Below are 10,712 nucleotides of genomic sequence, written 5' to 3'. Positions count from 1 at the left end.
AAGATTCCACTGTACACTCATAAGAGAGGACAGTGAAAATAACATCTTAGTATTCTTTTTTTTAAAAAAATATTTATTTATTTATTTGGTTGCACCAGGTGGGCTCCTTAGTTGTGGCATGTGAAGTCTTAGTAGCAACATGCATGTGGGCTCTAGTTCCCTGACCAGGGATCAAACCTGGACCCCCTGCACTGGGAGTGTGGAGTCTTATCCACTGCGCCACCAGGGAAGTCCCTTTCTTAGTATTCTTATGAGAAGAGTTCTGACCTTGCAGACACCCCAGAGAAACGATGGTTGATGTTATTTTTTGGCAAGATCCTAGAGTTATTATTAAATGGCACTATTACATGAAAGGCTGGTAAGCACTTTGAATGTGAACACTAGGAACCAGCATGGACTCATTGAAATCAAGATGTATCAGATAAATCTAGTTTTCTCTACTGGGATCATAGAGGACTCTGAGGACTTCTGTCAGTGAAATGTGACAAAGTTTCTCATGATGGCTTTGTAAGTCAGAAGGGCATTTTAACTGATGACAGTACAACATAAATTGCTGTTAGGCTGAAAACAGCCTAGAAGCTATACCCCCAAAGTGTTGATGTCACTAAGGGTGCAGTGTCATCTTAAGAAGGGATGTTGTTGGGCTCTCTCTAGCCTGCCCTGTTCAACATTTCTACAACTTGGATAAAGACCTAAGTGGCATGCCTATCTAATTAGGGAATAACATGTACCTGGAAGGAATAGCTGACATATTACATAGAAGAATCATATCAAAACTTAAAAACTTTTACTCACAAACCTTTGTTGACACCTCACTGCCTACTAAAGTCCCAGATCCTTAGGGCATATTCAAAACCCTCCATTAGCTCACCCAAATTTTCCTCCCCAACATTACCTCCCATCTTTGTGGGCTACATGCTGCCCCTCTCCCCCAGCACCTTTCACCTCCTCCTTGGAATTTTCCTACATCAGTTCTCACTCTTATCGTCACATCTGGCCACCAAGAATACTGTGCTCTTCCTCCATCACAGGTGTGGCAGTGGCAGATTCTATTCAAAGAGAACATTACTGAAATCTAAGGGAAACATAAAATGTTACAATAATAGTCCAGTTTCTGAAACTGAGATTTCTGTCTTAGATCCAATACAGATAAGCTTTCATCCCCAGGTAACTGTATCTTAGACCCAGATGAGCTGGTAAAACATTATAGATACATTACTTGGTTTCTTAGGGTTTCCAGAGCTTCCAGGAGACACATGATGCTGTTTTTTGGATAAACCAAATTCTCAGACCCAAACTTCCAGACATTCTAGGAAGACCAATAGTATCATCCCACATGACATTCAGAATATCACCACTTTCTTGGATTTAGGCACATGTGATTAGGAAGGAGAACTCTTCTATTTGCTGGTATCTGGAAAAGCTAGAATTATATTTCATAAGGTAAGTATTAGTTTCATTTAATAACTGCTCATAAGCAATCAAGTGACAGCGGCCACCTTCTATATAAAAGTTTCAGGTACCTGTAGATTTTTCATGGCCTCTCTTTACTATAAACACCATTAGATGATGCCAATGCATAATCACGTGTCTTCACTAGCCATTTTTTTCTCTTCAAAATGCAATTTTTAAAAAACTGATATGCCTGGCCTCTGTTTTCTTCATTTTGCTTGCCTCCAAAAAGTCTACAACCAGGTGATATAGTTTTTCTGGTCTGCCTAGAAAGGGGATAGAGGAAGGAGTGAAGGAATGACTACTTTCCAGTAGCTGGCTCAGGACCTCTCAAGAGTGGATTAACCAGTTTATTATAATCAGAAAATCCTGATCAAATTTCAGTCCCTTTTCCATCTACAATTCTTTTATATTATTCTTTTTCAAGTTGAAATTTTTCTAGCAAATATTTTTATAAGTTTTACTTGTTTTTTGTTTTTTGGGGTTTTTTTGCCACCATTGGCTTTTCTCTAACTTTTTAATGTCCATTTGTATTAAGCCCCTGTCCTCGTGGTTTGTAACACCTTCCAATTTACTATCATCTGCAAATTTCATTAACATGCTATTTACTCCCTCTTCCAGATCATTAATAAATGCTATTTTCTTATGTATTAAATTTTGCGGTCGAATAGATTTAATTTGCTGTTGTAATTTCAGTGTATGTTTTCTAAAGATACAATGCAGTTAAGAATGGTCTTAACATAGGCTTAAATCCATACCCAGTTTATAGTTATTTTACTATTATGCAATCCATTTGTGTTCTCTAATCAGCACTGTTGTGATCTCCATTGAAGCAATAATCTATTGATTTTCTCTTCCTTCTTTTTCAATATAGTCATCATCTTGGCTTTAAATACACAGCAGTAGCAGAGTTAGAACTATTGTGTAGTTCTAATCCACCACTATTTATAAAAGGAAATTAAGTCTTTTTTCTCAGTGGATATTCTTCCACTGATAAAAAGAATATTCTAACATTAAAAATTATTTTATAACCATAATATTTGATTGTCCTATGCATGGTATTAATGTTCTAAAAAGAAATAGATTCTAGATTTTTAAAGCAAGTAAATGTAATGTATATTACATTTATATATATTAAATAGATATTTTATATAAATAATATATAATATCTATATCTAGAGAGAGATATAGATACGTTAGAAGTGTGTGTACATACTTTCTTTTATAATAAATCAGCTCACTGACTCCCTAACTCCTAGAGACTCTGGGGTGACTTTGTTTTTTATAAAAGATTTAGACATGCCACCTTCAAATCAGAGAATGAGATTCATTAAGCCGTTGCTTCACTTTGTGTCACACATCATCCTACTTATTAGGGCCCTCAATAGTGGCAGTCTTCATTTTCAATGAGATGAGGCTTCCCACATGTCACTTAAGGTTCACGTATTGAAATTTTTTTTTTTAATTTATTTTTGGCTGCGTTGGGTGTTTGTTGCTGCGCGCAGGCTTTCTCTAGTTGTGGCGAGCGGGGGCTACTCTTCCATGCGGTGCGCGGGCTTCTCATTGCGATGGCTTCTCTTGTTGCGGAGCTTGGGCTCTAGGCATGCGGTCTTCAGTAGTTGTGGCCCGTGGGCTTAGTTGCTCTGCGGCACGTGGGATCTTCCCGAACCAGGGATTGAACCCGTGTCCCCTGCATTGGCAGGCAGATTCTTAACCACTGCGCCACCAGGGAAGTCCCACATATTGAAATTTTAAATAATTTTTCAGGAGGTTAGTCTTCATGTTTCTATACAATTCAATACATAATATTTCCAGGAAATACTTTCTCTTCCCTCACTCTCAATCTCTCTCTTTTTTCCCCTTATAAAGTCAACTGAGTACAATCCCATGGTAATCTTTTCTTTTCCACATTGAGAAATTTAACCTCTAGATCTCAGTTTCCCCCTCTGTGAATTTGTAACCGAGCAGGACCCTATGGGACCTTCCCGGGACAGACCCTTCCCCCATATTCTCTGCTTTAGCTCCTCTCTAAAGTGCCTAGATAAAAATATGTGATGCACATTTCCTGAGTTGGTTTACAGATCCTAAAACCACCACCAAATGGAAGAAATTAACAACTTGATAATCGTGAGCATGTAGCCCCCAGACCTGCTGGCACCTGAGGATTGATAATAACCCCTGTGACACAGCCCTGTTACCTCACCATCAACCAGAGTATTGTGCACGAGTTGGTTACGCACCCTGTGACTCCCCTCCCTCACCTTGCCTCTAAAATGTGTCAACTGAAAACAAAATGCACAACATGAGAGTTGTGAGTTAAGTTTTATTGGGGACAAATTGAGGATTATAGCCCAGGAGACAGCATTTCAGATAGCTCTGAGAAACTGCTCCAAAGAGGCAGGGGGAAGGTCAGTATATATGTGATTTTGGTGAAGGGGGAGTACATGCAATTAAGCACATTTTTTGCAGAAGGTTTCTGCTAGTCATGAGGAGCAGACGTCACCATGAAGGATTTTAGCGTTTTCCTAGATATGAGGAGATGCAAGAATTGGGCTCATAAAACCTTCTCCTGAAAATATCTAATTATCTGAAGACCTGTTCTGCCAGTTTTTCCCAGAGCAGAGTGCCTCATTCCTGATCTCCACCCTGAATTCCTTTCAAGGAGTGTTGAAAGTCAGCAGCTGCAGCGGCTCATGATTTAATCCTTGTAGAGGTAGATGCCAAGTGCCAATTTGTAGCTGGCAAATGCTTTCCTGAAAGCCATAGGGGAGTTTGGCTTTTTGGACACGAGCTGTCCTGAACTCCTTGCTTGGTGCCCTGCAATAAACGCTGCATTTTCCTTCACCACAACCCGGTGTCAGTAGATTGGCTTTACTATGCGCAGGTGAGGGGACCTGTTTGGTTCGGTAATAAGTTGTCCTCTCATAACTCGCCTGTTCATCTCGGAGTGTTGTCAAGTTCAAATGAGATGATTCATGCAAATGTGTTTTATAAGTGATATAAAAGCAAATAAATGGTATTATTTTTATTGAAACATAGTAAAGACAAATACAAATATTGTTTTTTTTTTTTTTTTTTTTTTTTTTTTTTTTAATTAATTAATTTATTTATTTATTTTTGGCTGTGTTGGGTCTTCGTTTCTGTGCGAGGGCTTTCTCTAGTTGCGGAGAGCGGGGGCCACTCTTCATCGCGGTGCGCGGGCCTCTCACTATCGCGGCCTCTCTTGTTGCGGAGCACAGGCTCCAGACGCGCAGGCTCAGTAGTTGTGGCTCACGGGCCCAGTTGCTCCGCGGCATGTGGGATCTTCCCAGACCAGGCCTCGAACCCGTGTCCCCTGCATTGGCAGGCAGTTTCTCAACCACTGCGCCACCAGGGAAGCCCCCAAATATTGTTTTCATTGAGAAATAAAAGCTGTTTTTCCAGAGATTTTCCATGTTGAACTTTCAGTAAATGTCCACTTTTATGGCAAAAGACATACTATCCTTTCATAACTGGCTCTCAATGCAATTCAGTACTAAATTTAAGTTTTGAAGGGAAAAATATCTGCATTTTAGATAACTAAACAACATGCAATTTTATATTCCAGGTTCATAAATAGTTTCACAGTAGACCTCTGAGTTTAAAAAGACATCAAAAAAACAAGTAAAATCTGTTTTCCTATGGAAAACTCTTTTTTATTCTTTTTTCTTGCTTTTGAAGTCTGAAAGAGTTGAATTTTGGCTGAAAACATTAATTGAGCTATTAATTTAATTTTCTATCCAGAGCAAAATTTTGGCGATTTTATGAGTTGATGATGATGATGATTTTTTTTGCTACAAAAAGCTTTATTGTTTCCATTTGGTCCAAGGCTTGAGAGAGGGCTCCAGGGTGGTTAAAAAGCTGCCTAGTGGCTTCAGGTAGAAGCCTTGACACCAGAGGGGCTCCTCAAAGGCCCTTGTGAGACAGGCTGGGACCTGGGACCCTTTACTGGAGTGCTTGCACCTGGACAAATCTCTCCTCCAGCAACAGAATACAAAGAAACTATAAGGGACTAAAAATAACTGCCTGCATGCACAGTTGGGGCAAATTATGAACAAAGAGATACAAAAGGGCCAAAACCCAACTGACACTTCTGAGGTGTGGGGAGCAAAAGCAGGGTACTACCCAGGATCCCTGCTCACAGCACCACCAAAGGGATAGGCAGATCACCTAAGCCGCCCCTCCAGCCCGACCCACCAATCTACCCCTACCCTCACCCCATTTAAGGGACCAGTGCAACACACTCTCGCCATTCCCAGGAACGAGCGAGGGCACCTGTTACTTGCTTTTGCTCCCTCATGCTGCAGCACGAGTCCCAGTAAAGCCTTGCCTAAATTCCCCCTCTGGCCTGTTATCAATTTCTATTGATTAAAGAGGCCAAGAACCCAGGTTGGTAACAGCTGGGCTCCAGAAGGCCCTAGCCAGGCTTGAGGGTGAGTGTTTGGAAGAGAAATCGCCCGGCCCAGCCTGGGGACCAACCAGCTTGCAGAGGTAAGTCACGTGGTCGTCATCGTCTCGGTGAGTTTCACCTGCTCAGCCAGGTCGCGGCTCTCCGGGAAGTCACAGAGGTGGGGGTCTGGCGGGCAGCTTCCACGGAGTCCTGGGTTTTACCCCACTCATCTTGGGGTGGCTTCTGCACGTCCAGGAAGAGGGCACAGCCGCCCCGCTGGCTTTGCATTTTCAAGAGACGGCTGAGCACCCTCACGCTTCTCCTCGGCCAATTCGTGGGAAAAGTGGCCCACGCTCTCCAGAGCCACGTCGTCTCGGTGGAAATAGGAGCCCAGAGGGAGGTAGGTGTTGAAGGCCTGCAGATGCAGGTTGACCAGGCGGTGGACGGCGGCCTCCACCTCGGTGGAATAATTCTGACGAATCTGGGAGCTCATGGTTGATGAGTAATAAGGCGCTAAGCTCAAAAAATGGTGTTGGCTGGTCCTGGTGGCCGAGGATAGCTCAGTGGTTGGTTCTGAAGGCTGCCACTGGAAAAAAGGTTGTAGAGTGGTCAGAGGTGTCAATGAAAATAATCCATAAACAATCAATAATAAGAATAGAAACGTTTTATTTGAGCCAAACTGAGGTCTAGCCCGGAATCCCACTTGCCAGATTACTCTCAGAAACTACTCCAGAGAAGGAGGGTTTTCAGCACAGTTTTATATCTTGTCAGAACAAAGAACACTGAACAAGTCAGGATTACATTTCTTTAAGATATCAAAAAAAAGAACAGGGAATTCCCTGGCGGTGCAGGGGTTAGGACTTCGCGCTCTCACTGCCAAGGGCCCAGGTTCAATCCCTGGCCAGGGAACTAATATCCCACAAGCCGCCCGCTGCGGCCAAAACAAAACCAAAAAACAAAACCGATCAACGTGTCCGCAGTGAGTTAGTATGGTCTTGACACCTGGGAAGGCAGTCTTACATTCAAAGGAGTACCAGCATTGGCATCCCAGGAAGAGGGGCATTTAACCTTTAACATGGATATTATTTACTTATGGTCAATGTGCCCTTTTCTTTAATAAGTTTTTTAAACGTCTTTATTGGAGTATAATTGCTTTACAATGGTGTGTTAGTTTCTGCTTTATAACAAAGTGAATCAGCTATACAAATACATATATCCCCATATCCCATCCCTTTTGGGTCTCCCTCCCTCCCACCCTCCCTATCCCACCCCTCTAGGTGGTCACATAGCACTGAGCTGATCTCCCTGTGCTATGCGGCTGCTTCCCACTAGCTATCTGTTTTACATTTGGTAGTGTATATATGTCCATGCCACTCTCTCACTTCGTCCCAGCTTACCCTTCCCCCTCCCCGTGTCCTCAAGTCCATTCTCTATGTCTGTGTCTTTATTCCTGTCCTGCCTCTAGGTTCTTCAGAACCTTTTTTTTTTTTTTTTAAGATTCCATATATATATGTGTTAGCATATGGTATTTGTTTTTCTCTTTCTGACTTACTTCACTCTGTATGACAGACTATAGGTCCAACCACCTCACTACAAATAACTCAGTGTCGTTTCTTTTTATGGCTGAATAATATTCCATTGTATATATGTGCCACATCTTCTTTATCCATTCATCTGTCGATGGACACTTAGGTTGCTTCCATGTCCTGGCTATTATAAATAGTGCTGCAATGAACATTGTGGTACATGTCTCTTTTTGAATCATGGTTTTCTCAGGGTATATGCCCAGTAGTGGAATTGCTGGGTCGTATGGTAGTTCTATTTTTAGTTTTTAAAGGACCCTCCATACTGTTCTCCATAGTGGCTGTATCAATTCCCACCAACAGTGCAAGAAGGGTCCCTTTTCTCCACACCCTCTCCAGCATTTGTTGTTTGCAGATTTTCTGATGATGCCCATTCTAACTGGTGTGAGGTGATACCTCACTGTAGTTTTGATTTGCATTTCTTTAATAATTAGTGATGTTGAGCAGCTTTTCATGTGCTTCTTGGCCATCTATATGTCTTCTTTGGAGAAATGTCTATTTAGGTCTTCTGCCCATTTTTTTATTGGGTTGTTTGTTTTTTTAATATCGAGCTGCCTGAGCTGTTTATATATTTTGGAGATTAATCCTTTGTCCACTGATTTGTTTGCAAATTTTTCTCCCATTCTGAGGGTTGTCTTTTGGTCTTGTTTATGGTTTCCTTTGCTGTGCAAAAGCTTTTAAGTTTCATTAGGTCCTATTTGTTTATTTTTGTTTTTATTTCCATTTCTCTATGAGGTGGGTCAAAAAGGATCTTGCTGTGATTTAAGTCACGGAGTGTTCTGCCTATGTTATCCTCTAAGAGTTTTATAGTGTCTGGCCTTACATTTAGGTCTTTAATCCATTTTGAGTTTATTTTTGTGTATAGTGTTAGGGAATGTTCTAATTTCATTCTTTTACATGTAGCTGTCCAGTTTTCCCAGCACCACTTATTGAAGAGGCTGTCTTTTCTCCATTGTATATTCTTGCCTCCTTTATCAAAGATAAGGTGACCATATGTGCATGGGCTTATCTCTGGGCTTTCTATCCTGTTCCATTGGTCTATATTTCTGGTTTTGTGCCAGTACCATACTGTCTTGATTACTGTATCTTTGTAGTATAGTCTGAAGTCAGGGAGCCTGATTCCTCCAGCTCCATTTTCCTTTCTCAAGATTGCTTTGGCTATTCGGGGTCTTTTGGGTTTCCATACAAATTGTGAACTTTTTTGTTCTAGTTCTGTGAAAAATTCCATTGGTAATTTGATAGGGATTGCATTGAATCTGTAGATTGCTTTGGGTAGTAGAGTCATTTTCACAATGTTGATTCTTCCAATCCAAGAACATGGTATATCTCTCCATCTGTTTGTATCATCTTTAATTTCTTTCATCAGTGTCTTATAATTTTCTTCATACAGGTCTTTTGTCTCCTTAGATAGGTTTATTCCTAGGTATTTTATTCTTTTTGTTGCAGTGGTAAATGGGAGTGTTTTCTTAATTTCACTTTCAGATTTTTCATCATTAGTGTATAGGAATGCAAGAGATTTCTGTGCATTAATTTTGTATCCTGCAACTTTACCAAATTCATTGATTAGCTCTAGGAGTTTTCTGGTGGCATCTTTAGGATTCTCTATGTATAGTATCATGTCATCTGCAAACAGTGACAGCTTTACTTCTTCTTTTCCGATTTGGATTCCTTTTCTTTCTTTTTCTTCTCTGATTGCTGTGGCTAACACTTCCAAAACTATGTTGAATAATAGTGGTGAGAGTGGGCAACCTTGTCTTGTTCCTGATCTTAGTGGAAATGGTTTCAGTTTTTCACCATTGAGAACGATGTTGGCTGTGGGTTTGTCATATATGGCCTTTATTATGTTGAGGTAAGTTCCCTCTATGCCTACTTTCTGGAGGGTTTTTATCATAAATGGGTGTTGAATTTTGTCAAAAGCTTTTTGTGCATCTATTGAGATGATCATATGGTTTTTCTCCTTCAATTTGTTAATATGGTGTATCACATTGATTGATTGCATATAATGAAGAATCTTTGCATTCCTGGGGTAAACCCCACTTGATCATGACGTATAATCGTTTTAAAGTGCTGTTGGATTCTGTTTGCTAGTATTTTGTTGAGAATTTTTGCATCTATGTTAATCAGTGATATTGGCCTGTAGTTTTCTTTTATGGCATCTTTGTCTGGTTTTGGTATCAGGGTGTTAGTGGCCTCATAGAATGAGTTTGGGAGTGTTCCTCCCTCTGCTATATTTTGGAAGAGTTTGAGAAGGATAGGTGTTAGCTCTTCTCTAAATTGTTTGATAGAATTAGCCTGTGAAGCCATCTGGTCCTGAGCTTTTGTTTGTTGGAAGATTTTTAATCACAGTTTCAATTTCAGTGCTTGTGATTGGTCTGCTCATATTTTCTATTTCTTCCTGGTTCAGTCTCAGAAGGTGGTGCTTTTGTAAGAATGTGTCCATTTCTTCCAGGTTGTCCATTTTATTGGCATATAGTTGCTTGTAGTAATCTCTCATGATCCTTTGTATTTCTGCAGTGTCAGTTCTTACTTCGCCTTTTTCATTTCTAATTCTGTTGATTTGAGTCGTCTCCGTTTTTTTCTTGATGAGTCTGGCTAATGGCTTATCAATTTTGTTTATCTTCTCAAAGAGCAAGCTTTTAGTTTTATTGATCTTTGCTATTGTTTGCTTCATTTCTTTTTCATTCATTTCTAATCTGATCGTTATGATTTCTTTCCTTCTGCTAACTTTGGGGTTTTTTGCTCTTCTTTTTCTAATTGCTTTAGGTGTAAGTTTAGGTTGTTTATTAGAGATTTTTCTTGTTTCTTGAGGTAGGATTATATTGCTATAAACTTCCCTTTAGAACTGCTTTTGCTGCATCCCATAGGTTTTGCGTCGTCGTGTTTTCATTTTCATTTGTTTCTAGGTATTTTTTGATTTCCTCTTTGATTTCTTCAGTGGTCTCTTGGTTATTTAGTAACTTACTGTTTGGGCTCCATGTGTTTATATTTTTTACAGATATTTTCCTGTAATTGATATCTGGTCTCATAGCATTGTGGTCAGAAAAGATATTTGATATGATTTCAGTTTTCTTAAATTTACCAAGGGTTGATTTGTGACCCAAGATATGGTCTTTCCTGGAGAATGTTCTGTCAGCACTTGAGAAGAAAGTGTATTTTGCCACTTTTGTGAGGAATGTCCTATAAATATCGATTAAGTCTATTTGGTCTATTGTGTCATTTAAAGCTTGAGTTTCATTTATTTTCATTTTGGATGATCTGTCCATTGATGA

At 40.1% G+C, this 10,712-nt stretch overlaps 1 pseudogene; it reads right to left on the bottom strand.

The window, feature by feature from the left end:
• Positions 1–6,030: 6,030 nt before the first annotated feature.
• On the bottom strand, positions 6,031–6,387 carry LOC118897950 (annotated as a pseudogene).
• Between the last annotated feature and the right edge of the window lie 4,325 nt (positions 6,388–10,712).

Source organism: Balaenoptera musculus, chromosome 7 (assembly GCF_009873245.2).
Source record: "Balaenoptera musculus isolate JJ_BM4_2016_0621 chromosome 7, mBalMus1.pri.v3, whole genome shotgun sequence".
Lineage (NCBI taxonomy): Eukaryota > Metazoa > Chordata > Mammalia > Artiodactyla > Balaenopteridae > Balaenoptera > Balaenoptera musculus.
The sequence above is the reverse complement of the archived record's forward strand: the minus strand, read 5'-3'. Positions and strand labels throughout refer to the sequence as shown.